Source organism: Lactuca virosa, chromosome 1 (assembly GCF_052849685.1).
Source record: "Lactuca virosa cultivar CGN04683 chromosome 1, Lactuca_virosa_CGN04683_v6, whole genome shotgun sequence".
In the NCBI taxonomy this organism is placed as follows: domain Eukaryota; kingdom Viridiplantae; phylum Streptophyta; class Magnoliopsida; order Asterales; family Asteraceae; genus Lactuca; species Lactuca virosa.
In genome coordinates, this window is record NC_136426.1 from 312,281,852 (window position 1) to 312,302,524 (window position 20,673).

At 41.4% G+C, this 20,673-nt stretch overlaps 1 non-coding gene across 1 annotated transcript; it reads left to right on the top strand.

Moving 5' to 3' along the window:
- The first annotated feature begins 837 nt into the window (after positions 1 to 837).
- TRNAW-CCA (transfer RNA tryptophan (anticodon CCA)) lies at positions 838 to 909 on the top strand. Its single transcript has one exon. It is a non-coding gene; the product is annotated as a tRNA-Trp (tRNA).
- The last annotated feature ends 19,764 nt before the right edge of the window (positions 910 to 20,673 follow it).

Genomic DNA, 20,673 nt, shown 5'->3' on the forward strand with positions numbered 1-20,673 from the left:
ACCTATGCCCCTCACGAGACTTGAACTATCGACCTCAAGGAGGGAGGACAACACTGGATACCGCTGGGCTAGAAGCCCTTTGGTAATAAAATGACACTTACCTTTGTATTAAAGTGCTTTATTAAATGCATCCAAGGAACTAATCTCCAATCCTCCTTTGTTTTTGCTAGTCCAATTCATTTTACGGTCACTAACATCTCTTCCCCAAAAGAATCTAGCTCAAAGAGTCTCCAAATACTTGTTCACAATAGAAGGCATAGGAAACAAAAGACATTAAATATGTGCAAATGATCCCAAAACCGATCTCAACAAGGAGAATCTCCCTCCAATAGATAACATATTAACTTTCAAAGTGGACAACTTCCTCTCAAACTTCTCTATAATCGAACTCCAACCGTTAAAGCTAGGCATGCTCGTTAAAAGTATTTCTATGTTGCATTATTCACCAAAATTATGAATTTCGACTTTGTTTTTCTTCTTTTTCCTAATAAACATCTTTTAAGTTTTGGACACGTTTCATTTTTTTAATCATATCAAACAAATGAAGCCCAAATATATAATTTATTGGTTTGTTTTCTCGTGATGTCATTGTTTTTTCTCATGTGAACACAATAATAATATTGTTGTTTTTGTTAATTCACGTAGAGGTATATTTCTTATAAGTTATAACAAAAAAAAAAACATCACGCATGTTATCTGAGATATTATGCAATATTTACCTATAGATTTAAGTAAATCGGTGCAGTTTAAGTTTTAACTATTAGCCAAATGTTTAAAATCATTTTCCGTATTACAAGTGAATATTAAAATTGATGATGACAAATCTAAGAAACAAGAGGATTCGTGGCGCAATTGTAGCGCGTCTGACTCCAGATCAGAAGGTTGCGTGTTCGATTCACGTCGGGTTCAATTCCCTCTAGTCCTCTCTTCTTTTTCAGTAGTATTTTTTTTTTTTAAATTTTTTTTTGCTAGATTATTTCTTATCCAGAAACTTAAAAGATACCCTTCCACTTTTTTGTTTTGCTTTTTACACCCTAAAATGTTGCTAGATCATTTTTATCCAATAACTTAATATACAAACCCTTCCTCTTTTTCCGTTTTATGTTTAGATCCCTAAACTTTTTCGTTTCTATTTAACTAGGCTGCGTTGCAGCGAAAAACGCAGAAATGATACAATGGTATATTTAGTTTTAAAATAAAACAATATTTAAAGTATCATGTTTGAATGTAAAATGACATACAACTTATTAAATTAACTTGTTTATGATAGTCCATAAATTGATATTGTAAAAGATAAAATGGTCTCAATGATATATTCATATATACCGAGTATTATGTAATACGAAAAAAAAAACATATTTCGTAACAATATAAAAAAGACAAAAAGAAAACGTACTTTGGAAATGTATAAAAGGAAACGAATTTTGAGGCCGGAATTTATCATCTAGAGGAATTGTGATTCAAATTTTGAATCGTAAGGGCATGTGGGGAGGATGAACTGTCGACATGCGTGAGAAGAGAGTCATGCCGTTCATCTTGGAGCATCTGTTGCTCTTCACAAATGAGGATGGATCGAGCATCCAAGAAAGATGAAGGCGAATCCCGGTGTCGAATGTTTATGGCTATGTACCAGAATTTTGGAGACAGTCCGTTGATCATGTAAGCTACCAGGTTAGCTTGAGAAACTTTAGCATCCATGAGTTCCAATCGATCAGCAAGAGATTTTATTTTGTTGCAGTAGTCTGTGATAGAAGCATTACCAAGAGAGATGTTTCTTAATTCTCGATCAAGTTAAATAATCTTCGAGGCTTTGTTATCACGAAAAACCTTTTCAAGGTTTTCCCAGATTTCAAAAGCTGTTGCTTGCTTCTTGAAAATCATATTGAGAAAGGGGGTGGAGAGGGTGGCATAAAGCCATGATTTTACTATGGAATTCTTGCGAACCCATGACTCCTTTGCATTTGCTGATTATTCTGTTCCTTTGTCCTTTTCTTTTCCTTTATGAATCGTTACTTGTTCAGGAGGCTTGAGGTGATCATAAACTCCATACCCGATGCAGTGAATTTCGAAGATTTCACGCTAAATATCATAGTTTATTTGATCTAGGTCTAGAACAAATGGAACTGCATGTTTGATGTTAATCCTAGAAGATGGCTTATCTATGATCGACATGTTGAGGAGGAGAAAGAGATATCGAGAAGAATAGAATGGAATGTGAGATCAGAGGGGTAGAAAAGAAGATGTAAGACGAGAAGAGAGTCGTCGGCTACGGTTTATGTTAATCGAACGCTCTGATACCATGTAAACTCTAAGGGTGCGTTTAGTTGCGAAAAAATGGGTCGTTTCCCGGAAAAAATTTCCAAGAAAAATGAGAATTTTGAAAACGCGTTTAGTTCGTCTATTTTTCTAATTTTTTCACGGAAAATGAAAATTTTCCGTTTTCTAAATTTACAAAGAAGTTACAAATTTTTGGAAAACCAATAATCATTGTTTTCCATATTTTTCTAATTCTAAATTTTTTCTAAAATATAAACACACACCCACTCCCAGCTCTATCTACCCTCACCTTAACACCCTCAACCCATCACACCCCTTCATATCCATACCCACCCACTCCCAAGCCCATCCCCACAAACACACACCTACCCCAACCCACACCCACAACCCCACAAACACAAACACACTCACACCCACACAAGCCCCCACCGCCACAAACACACACACCCATACCTACCCCCACAAACACACATACACCCACCCGCACAAACAGACACCCACCCACCCCACAGCCACACCCACACACACACAAACATACACACACACACACAAACACACATACTATGATAACTCAAATTAAAAGAAATATATAAATATGGTCTAAATGTATTATTATAATTATTGTGACATCCCCATTTTCACGGCCAAAAAAGACCGATTTGTTTATGCTTTGTTTTATAAAATCAGAGTAATCCTTTGATTAAAAGGGTTGCGGAATTTGTTCCCAAAACAAAATATGATAAGAATTTATCAAAACATTTCTTAAAGAAATGTATTTTCATTAAATAACAAAATCTCGGGATGTCATGTTCCGATACAGGCCAAAAGCATAAACAATACCTTATAAGCCTTACAATAGTTATTTACAACTACTGACCTATAATCCAAAATCTCTTGTCATTATTCAACCATGCTCTTGTTCCACTACCTGTAATACAAAGAAAACTGAGTGAGTCAGGCTTGGGAGCCTGGTGAGCACATAGGGTTTTCAACCCACAATAATATAGTTATTATTTATAATCATCAATCAATCAATCAATTTCCCCATCCCATTATCTCATTTAATTCTTAAGAATTTACCCTAAGATTCATCTATCATTCATTCATTCATTCCTAAAGATTTACCTAAGGAATTGGCACAAAGTTCATTGCTGCCCGAGGTTCATACAACAAGCACTAAATCTATAGCTGCCAAGGTTTATACAACTGGTAAACACGTAGTTTAAAACATCTGGTAAACACTCATTTCAAAATACTTAATGAACACCTAGTTCGTTAACACTTAGTGAACGCTTAGTTCAAAATACTTAATGAACACCTAGTTCAAAAACACCTAGTGAACGCTTAGTTCAAAATACTTAATGAACACCTAGTTCAAAAACACCTAGTGAACGCTTAGTTCAAAATACTTAATGAACACCTAGTTCAAAAACACCTAGTGAACAGTTAGTTCAAATATACCTAGTAAACACATAGTTCCAAACATCTAGTGAACACTTAGTTCAAATATTACTTTAATGAACAATATCACTTAATGAACACATAGTTCAAAAACACCTACAAGTTACGAGCCTATTAACTTTCCTTTGGATTGTCTTGAAAAGTCTGTGGTCGTCATCTATATTCCACTAGTTGACTGGAACATCATTATCATCAAAACTTCTCATCATTTTATTTCGTCTCACATCAACTATTTCATCTACCCATGTTCTACCCAAGATATTTGTAGATACAAATACATATACTGTTTAAATCATTCTAAACAGGTATAAATCATTCAATAAACATACATCTCAAACAATCAAATAATATAAAAACACATAGCACGTATTTTATAGAAGATACTTAATATCTATGTGTTAGATGAAAGTGACTACACACTCACACAAGACATATATTTAATACATTGAAACAATACTTGTATTAAAATTGTGTTTATGAAAGGGACTATGCACTCACTTGATAAGACGATTATCAGACAGTACTACGACTCTTCAAGTAGTATTCTTTGATGAAACCGAGATATCTTCACAAACCGGGCTTCTCGCGGGCAGAGCTTCTGCTTGAAACTCTTTTCTCCTCGGGATCTTCGGGGCTTCGGTACTCGCTTCGGGTGTCGGGATGATACCGGGGCTTCAGGGGTACTTTAAGAGGGCTAGAGAGGGTATCGGAAGTGAGAGAGTGAAGGAATTAGCAACCATGGCCGGCTGCCCTTCGGTTTCTGTTTATAGGGCCATTTTGTTGGATTCACGTTGTGAATCTCAAAATTCACGTCGTGAGTTCAGTAGTCATCAGGTGCGTCATCGCAACTTGCGTCTGTCAGGCTCTAGAAGTCATTAATACTGATTTCACGTCGTGAACACTGTATTCACGTCGTGAACTCTGACACAGTGTTGGGGTTTGCGCCCCGAACTTCAGAAATTCATATCTTTCGCATACGAGCTCCGTTTTCGACGTTCTTTATATCCACGCGTAGGTGAGATTATGCTCTACAACTCTCGTTAAGACTCCGTCGGCTAATTTTTACTTTATTTTTTATTATATTATTTTTAGTAGGTCGGGACAGGAAAACTCCGTTAGAAATTCACAACTCCTTCATCTGACATTCATTTTCGTCTGTCTTTTCACCGCTGGACTACTATCGACGAGATCTTCGATTCTCATTTAGATTGTTTCGACTAGAAACCACTCGATCTCATATTCGAACTTTAGGCTGTATACCGCTAAGTCGAAACTTCGAAAAATCATAACTTCCTCATACGAAGTCAGATTTAGACGTTCTTTTTATGCACGCTCTCGGTTTAACGTATTCTATGACTTTCGTTTAGATCGCTAAGGCCAAATATCGCTCTATCGTAAATTCACTATTTACGTCGCGCTGTGTCGTGCCGGTTCTGTCGCGAAACTTCGACAGGTCATAACTTCTTCGTTATAACTCAGATTTCGACATTCTTTATATATCCGGAATCCTTGTCACGACCACTACAACTTAGTTAAGATTATTCATTCTAAATAATCTTCTATCAGAAAGTCATTTTTGATGCTTATCGTCTCTAAATTGACTAGCTCGGATCTATGGGCGTTACAATTATGATTAAGGAATTAATTATGAGTAAATAGAGAAATTATGAAATTTTAATTCCAAAACCCATCACTTTGATTAGAGTCATAAATTTGGACTTTTGGGTTAACTAGAAAGGTTACAAACTTTGGTATTATAAAAGGCACGAGAAATAGAGTGGAATGCCCACAAAAAGTGCTAGAAAGGTTAGGGAAACAAAATACAAATCGGGGTTTGGAGTTCGTGAAGGTTTTCGGAGCTATTTTTGAAATTAAGGTATGTCTCTTTGATTTGAGCTTGATTAAGTTGTTTGAGTAGGTTTATATAAAAGTGTTACATGTTTTGGTTCCACTTCATGTGTCTGTTTTGGCCGATAGTCGTTAATTTGACAAAAAAAAAATAGAATGTATAATTTTTGGTATAAAAACTTGAAATTCATCTCGTTATGAATTGAGTTTTGATAATTGGTAATGAATATATTTCATAAGAAAGGGAAGATGATTAATGAATATTTCATATATTTATTTGACTGAGTTTTAGATGAAAATCAAGCTACAGTTTTTATGGAAAATAACAGAGACTCGAGTTAGGAAGATAAGTATTTGGGTCTCTTTCTTTTTGGGTGGGTTACCGAAAAATAAGTTAAAAACAAAAATAAAATAATAAAATGTACCAAATATATAGGGCATGCGAATTTATTTTGATGTTGGCCGCAACTTTTTTTTAACAAATTATAATTTACTTTTCCCGTCCCTTGAGTTTGATAATATGTCGATTTTGTATTAATCATATATAAATCATCCATTTCAATTTCAGTCTCTACATAACTATTTCTTTGAAAACTAAAGTTAAGTAAACGGTCCCTAAACCGTTGATACTTTGACGATTCAATTTTCATTTAAACATGTTAACGGAAATAAGAATTTCAAAAAAAAGAGGGTCCATGCAGGTTTTACTAAAATGCCAGTTATTATTGTTATAGTTAAAATCAATATTTTGTATCTAATGGTCCCAACTATTTTGTGTATTATTTTAAGAGTAAAGTTTTATTTATTTTAGAATGCTAATATAACAAAATATAATATTTGTACTAAAATTACTATGAACATTTTAATTAATGTAAACGGGTGATTGTTATTATTCGGTCGAACAAGATATATGGATATTGGAACCAAAACAAAAACATAAGATGTTTATAGGATTATAGCCTTAGAAAATAAATGTTGGTTAAACGTAGGGTACTACATGTCTGCGGGTAGCGTGACGACATCCGGTTAAGACCTAACGCCAACGATGTGAGTTTTTTTTCGTGTTCTGTGGTTGCTCGCATATAAATGTTTATCATGCGTTTATTATGCGGTTTTTATTTGTTTATTGACAGTATGTTTATGATAAGTATTGTTATGTGAAAATGTTATTTTGAGTTGTTTATCTACTGTGCGTTTTTTGGTGACATGTTTAGCGAGAACGGGTGGGGTATTTAATCGCCGTGAGCATGACGGATGTGTGTGATCGGCGGGGATGGGAATTGAGAATCATACTCATTTCCTTGGATATTTAAAATACTTGAGTACAATAGATGATGAGTTGTCTCGAGGAGAAGAGAAATGAACATTTGGTTCTTTTCTCTGGATAATTAATCGTTCCTGCTAAATTATGTCATCGAGTGATATATTTTTGTACATGATTTATTAAACGTATATGATAAAATAGTTGTTTTTTTTAAGTGATGGACATGTATGTGCAACACGAACTCAGTAGGCCCTAGGCTTACCATTTTAGAAACTTTAAATGTGCGCAACCCAGGAAATTATTTAACAAGTGGCAGTAAGAAGGCTAGGGAGAACGATTGGTCAACTAGACGACAAAGGAGTTCCGCAAAGACGTAACACCAGTAGCTCTTCGGTTGAAGACTTTATTTTATTTTATTTTGCTTCCGTTGTAGTTTAGTCTATAAGTAAGTTCAGAATTGATCTTGGGAGATGTTGGAACGATTATTTTTCATGTAATCGATATTTGAAAATTAGGGTGTTACAAGTTGGTATTAGAGCGATGTTTAAGCAGATTAGGTGTTTGCATAAACACTTAAGCTTAGACGGAAGGAATGAGAGGTAATCAAACGACTAAACTAGACCATATATCGCTTGTAGGTATCATGTCTTCAAGGAGATCTGGAAGGTTTGCTTGGGTCACCTTGGATGAAGAACGTATCCCAGTTGGAGTTTATGTTAGAGCACCTGGAGATGTATCGGAACCTCCATTGATCCCTAATACAAGTCGTGGACGTGGCCAAGGAAGAGGAGAAGGCATGGGTAGGGGAAGAGGCTGAGGAGTTGTTACAGCACCGATACCTGCACAATCGGCCCATGGAAGCTCCAGATCCCACTGCGGTCGAGGTCGAGGTCGCGGAAGGGGTCGTGCGGCAAACATGATTAATAGAGAAGAGTTGGCTGATGAGATTGCCCAAGCGATTCGAGCCACCTTTCCAGACGTAGTTGCTAAAGCAGGAGAAGCAATAATGGGTGAGTGTGAATGTAACTTGGGTGGAGTTGAAAAAGACTACGAGTACAGTACAACAAATATAAATCTGTTGGATTAAGTGTCTAAGTCCATAACTATTTTGGTATGTACTTGACCCGATTATGATCATGGTCCTTTTGGGTTGCCTTCACCATAGCAAACTGATAGGATGAATAAAGGAGAAAGAGGATTAATTATGATTTATTAATATATTATAAGAATTATATATTAAAAGAGAAATCATATTTGTTTAATTAATATTGATCAATAATTAATTAAGAATTAATTTTGTGGTCAAAACAGATTAATTAAATAAAGGGGACTGATACTGTAATTATAAGATAGTTACAAAGTTGGGCTTAGGATCCATAAAGGAAGCATGGACGAATTCTATATGAAGGTCCATATAGAAATCGTCTAAGGGCCTACTGGAAGGATCTTTGGACTGCTTAAGGACTAAGCAACTGGATTAGGGTTCCTAGTTGATAACCCTAGAAGCCTAACTATAAAAGGAACCTTAAGGCTCCCAAAATTCGGCCCCTATGCATTCCGAGAGTGCCTTGGACGAATTTTGGTGCCTCTCCTCTCCTTCTTCTTCATCCTTGTTGCTAGTGGTGTTTGTGACTTCATTAGAGGTGCAACATTTGAGGCACTAAGCTTTCTGTAACACCCAGTTCCAGGTATGCATCTAATTTGAGTCAATTTCATGTTTTACTCTTGGACTCGACGAGTTGGGGGCCAACTCGTCGAGTAGGATCGACTCCGGGTCGGGGAACTAAGTGACCTACTCGACAAGTCGGAAGACCGACTCGGCGAGTAGGAGCTGTTTGATGGAAACCCTAATTTTAAGGGTTGTCTCCCTATTTAAAGAACTTAATACCTAGGTGGCCTCCCTTATCACCCCCTCAACATCCAGAAAACCCTAACTCGCCACCTTTAGCCTTGTAAGTGCTTTGAGTGCCATTTTTGAGTAATCTTGTGTAATTTGAAGCTTGTGGGAAGAAGAGGAAGAAGGAGGACTCCAAGAGGAGATAGTAGATCCAAGAACAACATCAGTTTCTCTTCACTTTCTGGTAATCAAGCTTCATACTTGACTTGTAATTTCTTAGATCTCCTTGTGGTCATTTTTATGAAGTTTTGGGTCCAAGAAGCTTGATCCTTGGGACTTGGACATCCCAAGTCGAATTGCACTCAGATCTGGAACCTTGGAGGGTCCTCATGGCATAAAGGTGCCATCTTTATGGCCATGAGAACCCCAAGTATGAAATAAACCCCATTTTTGGTCTTTTGAGCATAAAAGTCTCATGCATGAACGTAAAGTTCATGACTTTACGTGTTATACCGATCTTAGGAGCCTAGATCTACCTTCTGGATGAGTTTTGCACATCAGAAGTCGAGTTATAGACTTGGACATGCATAGACTCGACGAGTCGTTCTTGGGACTTGGCGAGTCGTGGGTTGATTCCCAAAACTGCTATGTTTCAGAGGAACCCAGTTGAGTTTAGAAGGGTTTTAAAGGAGTCCAGGGGATGGACTCAACGAAATGGACATAGCCATGGATCTGAAAACCATGGGACTCGGCGAGTGCAGGAACGTACTCGGCGAGTCCAAGGCCATCTCCCAACTCATGAAGACGGACTCGACGAGTTGTTCATACAACTCGGCGAGTCACAGACTAGACACGTTCATATGATGAGGATAAACTAGACGAGTTCAGGAGGAACTCGGCGAGTCAGATGAAGATTTTCCCGTGGATATGGTTGAAGGAGAACTCGTCGAGTTCTTGCTAAACTCGACGAGTGGAGACGAGTTGGGGATAGACGAAAGGATTGGGACTCGGCGAGTTGGCGGGCCAACTCGGCGAGTCCGGTCAACTGGAAAGTTGACTTTAACCGGGATGTGGACTTTAGCTAGGGGTAAAATGGTCATTTTACCCTAAGGATAAGAATCAGTTTCTGAATAAGTGTCGTTGTGGAAATTATAGCCAGAGAATCGCCGGAGCAGCAGCCAGATATTTTCCGCTCAGAGTTTCAGCAACCAGTTACGCGAGGTGAGTTTCCTTTCAGTAGGAACGAGTCTACGGCCACAATCCCGGCTCGTTTAGATGTTAGTAGTTCTGGACTTTGGTCCGATGCCGGGGTTAGCCCGATGCAGTTTATATGTTTCCGGACTTCGGTCCGATGCCGGGGTGGTCCGGAGAAGTAGTATGTATGCTTGATGTCTTTGTGATTCATGCATGTTTATGTTATGTGCCTTGTGTCCCGGACTTCGGCCCGATGCAGTAGTTATATGTTTATGTATATGATAGGCCCAAGTTATTCCGGGCTACGGTCCGATGCAGTGGGTAAGGCCCAAGTTATTCCGGGTTGCGGTCTGATGCAGTGGGCAAGGCCCAAGTTATTCCGGGCTGCGGTCCGATGTAGTGGGCAAGGCCCAGTATGTGTTTATGTGTTATTGTATGGTATGTGTTAAGCTTCGTGCTTACGGTTTTCAGCTTTGGTTTCAGGTACTTCCACTAGCAAAGGGAAGGGCTCGAGATGATCACATGGCACACACCACAGTCTTCAGCCAGGGAGTTTCACTCTGATATTTTGTTATGAGATTTATATATGAGACAGATTTTATGATGTGTTATGATACATGACTTACAATTTTACTTATAATACTGGATTGTTATGATTTTTATTATGATTGAAAAATGAAATTTTTGGGCCGTATTTTTAGGATGTTTAAAGTTGGTATCAGAGCCATGGTTTGAGGGATTCGGGCACACTCTCGGGTGTGTCTGAACTCAAACTTAGGAAGTGGTATGAAATTTTCAAAAGAAAATCATTTTTACAAAAGGATTTTGAAAATGCAAAAGAACTTTGAAAAGAGAAAAGGGTGTGGTGCATGCAATCAGCCGAGCTCAAGTAAGTACTCCCAAATTACCCATACAAGTTTATGCTATGTTATGATTATCAACTTTATTATAACAGCATGCTAGATTAGGACTAAGGATCTAGGAAGGATGCCTTATGTGCCTGTTATATGTGTTCAGCTTTATGAGAACTGCATGCTAGTACAGATTAGTCAGTATGATAGTCAGAGTAGTAGATGCCTGATTATGTGTACTCGATGCTCGAATGCAGCTTGCTTTGTGCTCTTAGGAGTCTTAGTTATCTTTCACTAAGTAGTAAACGAATACGTTACGTTGCATATTGCAAGGACTAAATAATTTCAGAAGGTTACATCTAGCTCTTTTTCGCAGCTCTTGTCTGAGTCCAATCGTTGTAGAGTAGGATCTCTCATTCGAAGAATTATCTAGTCTGAGTAATATGTAATAGTATTCGCAAGCTAGTTAGTGAGAGAAAGCAGGGACTTCTTATGCAGCTGATGGCGGAGAGTGGGTTGGTGATTACCCTAGGGCAAGCCTAGGAAGAGTTTAGTGTGAGATCGGCAGTAGTAGTAGTAGAATGGACTTGGTGGAGTCGAGGCAGTTCTTGAGGAGAGTACGGATAGATGTGGAAGGTAGTATGGGCCCGTACTTCTGAAAGCAGAGGATCCGTACTCGAATCAAGGAAGGCTGAGATAAGACCAGGGAACATGTAGTGCATGTGATCCCTCTAGTTATATTAGTATGCTGATGTCTGTTATGTTGTGTTTCAGAATGGTGGTTTTGCGCCCTAGACCAGCAGTGGGTAGCTCAGGTGCAGGAGATGGATCGGGCTCAGGCTCTGGAGCCGAGCAGTTAGATGAGCAGACCAGGGAGTTCATCTTCTCGGAGGTCACACACATCATACTAGATCAGACTTCTGTGATCTTTGGATCGGTCAAGGAGGGTATCTTAGAGCTTCTGGATGAGAAGTTGAGCACATTCCGTACTGAGATAACGGCCATGATGGGATCGCGCACATTGACTTTCAGGGAGTTCAGAGCTTGTGGGGCTCCCGACTATCATGGGGCTCGGGACCCCATTGCGAGTACCAGATAGTTGGCAGATGTTGCCAACGCGTTCCATACCAGTAGGTGTCCCGAGGGGGACAAGGTCAGATTATGTGACATCCCCAAAATCACGCCCAGAAAAGACTAGTTTCATTTATGCTTTTAAATAAAATCAGAGTAAATCCTTTGATTAAAAATGTTGCGGAATTTGTTCCCAAAACAAAATATGATAAGATAAAGTTTATCAAAGCATTTCTTAAATAAATGTATTTTCATTATATAGCAAAACCTCGGGATGTCATGTTCCGATACAGACCAAAAGCATAAATAATACAAAATAGACCTTACAACAGTTACATATAACTACTGGTCTATAATCCAAAAATATCTTGACAATGTCATCCAACTTATGCTCTCGTGCCACTACCTGTAATACAAAGAAAACTGAGTGGGTCAGGCTTGGGAGTCTGGTGAGCATATAGGGTTTTCAACCCACAATAAATAATTATATTTAATTTCACCAACCAACAGTAACCCGATTACCTATTCCCGTTATCCTCACTTTACATCCCTATAACAACAACTATTACGAGGGACCTAATCTAGGATTTTCATCGGGACGGACATTACTGCAAAGGGGTTTCCTCCACAATAAATGTCCTAAAGGCAACCATGAAGGGGATAGAGTACACCGGTGAACACATCGTTCACAACACCTACAGGTTATAAGCCTGCTAGTGTTCCACTGGACTGTCTAGAAAGAGTCCGTGGTCGTCATCCATACTTCGCTAGATGACTAGATCAACAACAACATCGAGGCCTCTCATCATTTTATTTCATCACACACCAACTGTCTACCCATGTTCTACCCAACATATTAGTAGATAAAATATATACATTTATATACAACTTAAAACCTGTACAAAACATCCATTCAACAACTAGTTCAAATAAACAAATAATATATAAACACATAACACGTATTTTATAAAGAATACTTCATATCTATGTGTTAGAAGAAAACGAATATACACTCACTTGATAAGACGATGATCGGATAACACCTCGTCTCTTAAAATAATATTTTCCGATAAAAAACCAGGATGTTTTCTTGAAAAGCGGGCTTCTTGCGGGCAGAGTTTCGGCTCGGAAACTTTACTTCTCGGGATCTTCCGGGCTTCGGGACTTGCTTCGGGTCTCGGGAATGATACCGGGGCTTCGGGGGTATTTCTTGCACGAAAAACGAGAAAATATGGGAGGGAGAGAAGAATTTTGAGCAAAAAGATCGGCAGCCTCGCATGCCCTTTTATAGGGGCTGAACCTCGCATATACGCTGGGCGTACGAAGCTCTACGCGGGGCGTAGTTCGGATCAGGCTTCCAGGTGGCGAAGTCTCGGTGGTGGAACGTGGCTCTTCTTCGGACCGCACAATGCAGTAGTACGCTGCGCGTAACTTCCTCGTACGCAGGGCGTACTTCGGTGTCGACATGTATGCGGGGTGTACACCTAGTATGCTGGGCGTACCCTTCGGATCAGATCAGGTGAGTCACGGATTTCGATATTATCCGAATAAATAATTAAATTTATATATTTTAATTATTTAAAAACTTCAGAAAATCATATCTTCCTCATATGAGCTCCGTTTTTGACGTTCTTTATATCCACGCGTAGGTGAGACTAAGCTCTACAACTTTCATTTAGACCCCGTCGGCTAATTTTGACTTTATTTTTATTATATTATTTTTAGTAAGCCGGGACAGGAAAACTCCGTTATAAAATCATAACTTCTTCATCCGACGTCCGTTTTCGTCTGTCTCTTTACCGTTGGACTACTATCGACGAGATCTTCGATTCTTGTTTAGATTGTTTCGGCCAATTATTACTCGATCTCATATTCGAGTTTCGGGCTGCATACCGCTAAGTCGAAACTTAGGAAAATCATAACTTCCTCATACGAAGTCAGATTTAGACGTTCTTTTTATGCACGCTCTCGGTTTAACGAACTCTACAACTTTCGTTCAGATCACTAAGGCTAAATATTACTCTAACGTAAATTCACTATTTACGTCACGCAGTGTCGCGCCGGTTCTGTCGCGAAACTTCGACAGGTCATAACTTCTTTGTTATAACTTGGATTTCGACATTCTATATATATTCGGAAACCTTGTCACGACCACTACAACTTCCTTCATAAATATCGGGCTTATCTAATATTTTATCTTTACGCTTATTTTTATTCTTAATTCAATTTAGCCACACAATTAAGCATAAAACACATAATACTCAAATAATACATTCTTATTATTTCAAAATGAGTTAAAAAGGTTAACCTAGACTATTACAACGACATTAATGCCTAGCCCAGAAACACGGTCGTTACAGATTAGCATCCTGTCTTCTGAAGGACAGGGCACGTGATTGGTGGGAGGAGGTCGGGAGAGCCATTGGAGATGATGCAGTGTTGGATGCGATGACCTGGAGTGATTTCACGACCAGGTTCAGGGTCGAGTTTGCACCTGTTATTGTGGTGCAACAGCTTGCTAGGGAGTTTCCGGACCTCCAGCAGACGACAGAGACTGTGGTGGAGATTACCGCCAAGTTCAGGGAGAGGGTTCTTCTTGTTCCGCAATATGCAGCGGACGAGGAGATGAAAAAGGCCCGATATCATGAGATGTTGCGGAGTGATATCCGTCAGTTTTTGAGCCGCTCCAGCTATAGGACGCTGGAGGATATGATTGCGAGGGCTCGTGAGAGGGAGATCGATCTTGAGATGGAGAGAAAGAGGAAGCCAGAAACGGCGACTGGTGTAGTGAGTTCGGGAAAAAAGCCCATGGTGTCTGATCACAGGTCTAGGGGACATCAGAGGCACAGTCGGTGTGGCAAGTGTGGCAGGTTGCACGATGGGGTGTGCAAGGCGGGGAGTTCTGGTTGCTACAAGTGCGGCCGGATGGGACACATGAGCAAGGATTGTACAGCTACCACCACTACCACCACCACAACATCTGATCTGATTTGCTTCCATTGCAATAAGAGGGGACACAAGAAGTTCCAGTGTCCGAGTCTGGCAGCAGCAGGAAAGGTGGTGGCATCCGTTCCTGCTACTATGAGGATCACAGACGGCCATCAGGGCCGGGCTGAGGCGCTATTGGCGAAGAGCAGAGCCTTCCAGTTGACAGCAGAGGAGGCGCGAGCGACTCCAGATGTGGTTACTGGTATGTATCTTCTCCATCTTCTTATTATCATTTCATTTGATTATTGCTTATGCTATGTATATGTGCATAGGGTCGTTCCTAGTGAACGACATATCAGCTATGGTACTTTTCGATTTGGGGGCTACCCGATCATTTGTGTCGCTTGCACTTAGCAAGCGATTTAGCAGAGCTTCCGGGGAGCTGGATTGCCCACTCGACGTGGAGATATCGGATGACAGGACCGTCAGGGTCGCGAGAGTTCATAGAGGATGTACACTGCGGTTATTTGATGAGCAGTTCCCAGTAGATTTGGTTCCTATTCCCCTGCGAGGGAACAAGGTTATAATGGGCATGGATTGACTGAGTTCCAATGGAGCAGTGATTGATTGTGAGCTACAGTTGGTGAGGGTCCGCACTCCTAGTGGAGGAGAGTTAGTGATTCAGGGCGAGAGGCCACAGCACGGACCGATTCTTTGTTCAGCAGCGAGAGCGAGACGCTATTTCCAGCAGGGTTGCGTGAGGTACGTCGCCTATGTTATGGATATCCGGGATAAGGGTAAGGCGACGGTCGATGATGTACCAATGGTACGAGAGTACCCGAATGTATTCCCGGAGGATTTGCCTGGGATATCTCCTAAGAGACAGGTTGAGTTTCGGATTGACCTGGTTCCTGGTGCGGCTCCGATAGCCAAGGCACCGTATCGGTTGGCTCCTCCCGAGATGCAGGAGTTGTCTATGCAGCTGCAAGAGCTGCTAGACAAGGGTTTTATCAGGCCGATCAGTTCACCATGGGGAGCTCCGATCCTGTTTGTGAAGAAGAAGGATGGGTCACACTGTATGTGCATTGATTACCGGGAGCTGAATAAGGTAACGGTGAAGAACTGTTACCCACTTCCGAGGATAGATGATTTGTTCGATCAGCTTCAGGGTGCGTCTTGGTTTTCCAAGATTGATCTATGGTCCGGATATCACCAGATGCAGGTCAGAGATGATGATGTGCAAAAGACCGCTTTTAGGACCCGCTATGGTCATTATGAGTTTGTGGTGATGCCGTTTGGGCTCACCAATGCTCCAGTCGCGTTCATGGACCTCGTGAACCGCGTGTGCAAACCGATGCTGGATCGGTCTGTGATAGTATTCATTGATGATATCTTGGTTTATTCCAAGACTGAGGAGCAGCATGAGGAACACCTGAGGGAGGTGCTTGAGACCTTGAGGAGGGAGATACTTTTCGCAAAGTTCTCCAAGTGCGAGTTTTGGTTGCGCGAGGTGTAGTTTCTGGGACACCTTGTCAACCAGAAGGGTATATTAGTGGATCCGGCCAAGATTGAGGCCGTGATGTAGTGGGAGGTCCCGAGGTCTCCATCCAAGATTCGGAGATTCCTAGGTTTGGCAGGGTACTATAGGAGATTCATCCAGAATTTCTCTAAGATAGCAGTTCCGCTGACCTGACTGACCAAGAAGTCGGTGGTGTTTCGCTGGGGTCCTGAGCAGCAGTCAGCCTTTGAGACGCTCAGGCAGCGACTGTGCGAGGCGCCGATTCTTACCCTGCCAGAGGGAGTAGATGACTTTGTAGTCTACTGTGACGCTTCGATCACAGGTATGGGAGCAGTGTTGATGCAGTGGGGGCATGTGATAGCTTATACCTCGAGACAGTTGAGGCCTCACGAGGCTAACTAACCGACACATGATTTGGAGTTGGGGGCTGTAGTGTTCGCCCTCAAGATTTGGCGACATTACCTCTATGGGGTCCGGTGTACTATCTACACGGACCACAAGAGTTTGAGATACCTCATGGATCAGCCGAATCTGAACATGAGACAGCGTCGGTGGTTAGATGTGGTAAAGGATTATGACTGTGAGATCCTTTATCACCCGGGCAAGGCCAACGTCGTGGCCGACGCCCTGAGCCGCAAGGCGGTGGCGGCTCCGATCCGAGATATCTGTCTGCGTATGACAGTGGTTACTCCATTACTGGAACAGATCCGAGAGGCACATGTCGAGGGCCTGAAGGAAGAGCGCCAGAAGTACGAGAGGATAGTGGGTCGAGTAGCTTCGTTTGATTACGATAGCCGAGGATTATTGACCCTGCATGGGAGGGTCTGGGTACCGTACTGGGGCGGAGTACGGCAGGTGTTGATGGATGAGGCCCACAAGTCTCAGTTCTCCATCCATCCAGGGGCGACAAAAATGTATAGAGATCTTCGACCCGATTACTGGTGGTCCTGTATGAAGCGGGACGTAGCTTGGTATGTGGAAAGATGCCTGACATACAGGAAGGTCAAGGCGGAGCACCAGAGGCCACATGGCAAGATACAGCCATTGGACATTCCCGTGTGGAAGTGGGAGGATATTACTATGGATTTTATTACTAAGCTTCCCAGGACCGCACGCTGGGTGGATTCGATATGGGTTATCGTGGATCGGTTGACCAAGAGCGCCCATTTTATACCGATCCAGGAGAGTATCTCGGCCGAGAAGCTGGCCGAGATTTACGTGCGAGAGGTAGTGGCACGTCATTGAGTGCCTGTCTCGGTGGTGTCAGACCGAGACGTCCGGTTTACTTCCAGGTTTTGGAAGCGGTTTCACGATGAGATGGGTACTCGTCTCCACTTCAGCACCGCTTTCCATCCTCAGAAGAACGGGCAGAGTGAGAGGACGATTCAGACTCTTGAGGACATGCTTCAGGCATGTGTGCTAGATTTCGGTGGATGTTGGGATACGTATCTTCCGTTAGCGGAGTTTTCGTATAACAACAGCTACCACTCGAGTATAGACCGACCTCCCTTCGAGATGCTCTACGGGAGGAAGTGTAGGACCCCAATCTGTTGGGGTGAGGTCGGTCAGCGAGTCATGGGGAGTACAGAGGTGGTACTCAAGACTACGGAGCGGATTCAGCAAGTCCGGAGCAGGCTCCAGACTGCTCAGAGTCGGCAGAAGAGTTACGCCGACAAGCGGCGTTCAGACTTGGAGTTTCAGGTGGGCGATATGGTCCTCCTGAAGGTGTCACCCTAAAAGGGTGTTATCAGATTTCAGAAGCGGCGCAAGCTGGGCCCCAGGTTCATTGGTCCGTTTAGGGTTTTGGCCCAGGTAGGTCGGGTTGCTTATCGACCAGATCTTCCAGCAGAGCTCCGCCAGATCCACAGCACTTTCCATGTTTCTCAGTTGCAGAAGTACTTAGTGGATGAGTCAGCAGTGGTACCCCTTGAGGACATTCAGGTTGACGATAGCCTGAACTACATCGAGAGACCAATGGCGATTTTGGATCTCAAGACAAAGGAGTTGAGGAACAAAAGGGTAGAGTTAGTTAAGGTGCAGTGGCAGCACCGCAAGGGTTCGGAGTGGACGTGGGAGCTCGGTGAAGATATGAGGGAGCACTACCCCGAGTTGTTTTCGGAGACAGCAGACTTCGAGGACGAAGTCTAAGACAAGTGGGGGAGAATTGTAACACCCAGTTCCAGGTATGCATCTAATTTGAGTCAATTTCATGTTTTACTCTTGGACTCGACGAGTTGGGGGCCAACTCGTCGAGTAGGATCGACTCCGGGTCGGGGAACTAAGTGACCTACTTGACGAGTCAGAAGACCGACTCGGCGAGTAGGAACTGTTTGATGGAAACCCTAATTTTAAGGGTTGTCTCTTTATTTAAAGAACTTAACACCCAGGTGGCCTCCCTTATCACTCCCTCAACATCCAGAAAACCCTAACTCGCCACCTGTAGCCTTGTAAGTGCTTTGAGTGCCATTTTTGAGTAATCTTGTGTAATTTGAAGCTTGTGGGAAGAAGAGGAAGAAGGAGGACTCCAAGAGGAGATAGTAGATCCAAGAACAACATCAGTTTCTCTTCACTTTCTGGTAATCAAGGTTCATACTTGACTTGTAATTTCTTAGATCTCCTTGTGGTCATTTTTATGAAGTTTTGGGTCCAAGAAGCTTGATCCTTGGGACTTGGACATCCCAAGTCGAATTGTACTCAGATCTGGAACCTTGGAGGGTCCTCATGGCATAAAGGTGCCATCTTTATGGCCATGAGAACCCCAAGTATGAAATAAACCCCATTTTTGGTCTTTTGAGCATAAAAGTCTCATGCATGAACGTAAAGTTCATGACTTTACGTGTTATACCGATCTTAGGAGCCTAGATCTACCTTCTAGATGAGTTTTGCACATCAGAAGTCGAGTTATAGACTTGGACATGCATAGACTCGACGAGTCGTTCTTGGGACTCGGCGAGTCGTGGGTTGATTCCCAAAACTGCTATGTTTCAGAGGAACCCAGTTGAGTTTAGAAGGGTTTTAGAGGAGTCCTGGGGAGGGACTCAATGAAATGGACATAGCCATGGATCTGAAAACCATGGGACTCGGCGAGTGCAGGAACGTACTCGGCGAGTCCAAGGCCATCTCCCAACTCATGAAGACGGACTCGACGAGTTGTTCATACAACTCGGCGAGTCACAGACTAGACACGTTAATATGATGAGGATAAACTCGACGAGTTCAGGAGGAACTCAGTGAGTCAGATGAATATTGTCCCGTGGATATGGTTGAAGGAGAACTCGTCGAGTTTTTGCTAAACTCGACGAGTGGAGACGAGTTGGGGATAGATGAAAGGATTGGGACTCGGCGAGTTGGGGAGCTCACTAAGCTTCGTGCTTACGGTTTTCAGCTTTGGTTTCAGGTACTTCCACTAGCAAAGGGAAGGACTGGGGATGATCGCATGGCACACACCACAGTCTTCAGCCTGGGAGTTTCACTCTGATATTTTGTTATGAGATTTATATATGAGACAGATTTTATGATGTGTTATGATACATGACTTACGATTTTACTTATAATACTGGATGGTTATGATTTTTATTATGATTGAAAAATGAAATTTTTGGGCCGTATTTTTGGGATGTTTCACTTTCAAAGGTCAAGAGTATTCAAGGAGGACTTGTTATTACTACATAACAAGAAAGGTAAGATCCAAACCCTAGTTTATATGTTAATTTGATTATTGTATGCTAGTTCATAGGATCATTGCTTTGGTATTCAATGTTGTTATGTTCATAGTAGAAACCTAGATCAAAGCAATTAGGATTGCATGTACCCCATAGGAATGTTGTTATGCTAATAACCCAACAGTGGTATCAGAGCCTAGGTCGATTTCTAGTGAATAGATGCAAAAGTGAACTGCCAAAGACCAAGAAAATCGAAAAATCTACATTCTGACGGGCTGACTCACCGAGTCCATACATGGGCTCGACGAGTTGATCCAACTCGACGAGTTCCATGGTGGACTCGAGGAGTCCATGGCTCTGGTGCCGGGATTTTTGATTTTCTGTACTGATTTTGTTGAGGATAATTACCAAAACTCGTTTTTTATTGCCTAAAATCGTTTTTTTAAGTTTGGTATGGTTATCCTTATCAAAATTGGTGGATTTGGTCAAATATGGATAATATAGGATTATTGTGAGTCAAATATTTGACCTAGTATTTTTTTTGGAAAAGTTTCAAATTACACCCCTTAAGTTTTATAGTTTAAATTTGAACTTAATAGTTTTAGTTTTCAAAATTTAAATAGTTAAACCTTAAGGTTTTGAAAAGTTTCAAAACTTGCCCTCAAGTTTTGGAATTTAAATTTTTGATTAAAAGTTTAATTTTGAAATATTTAAACTCTAAACCCTAGAATTTTACAAGTTTAAAATTCAACCCTTATGGT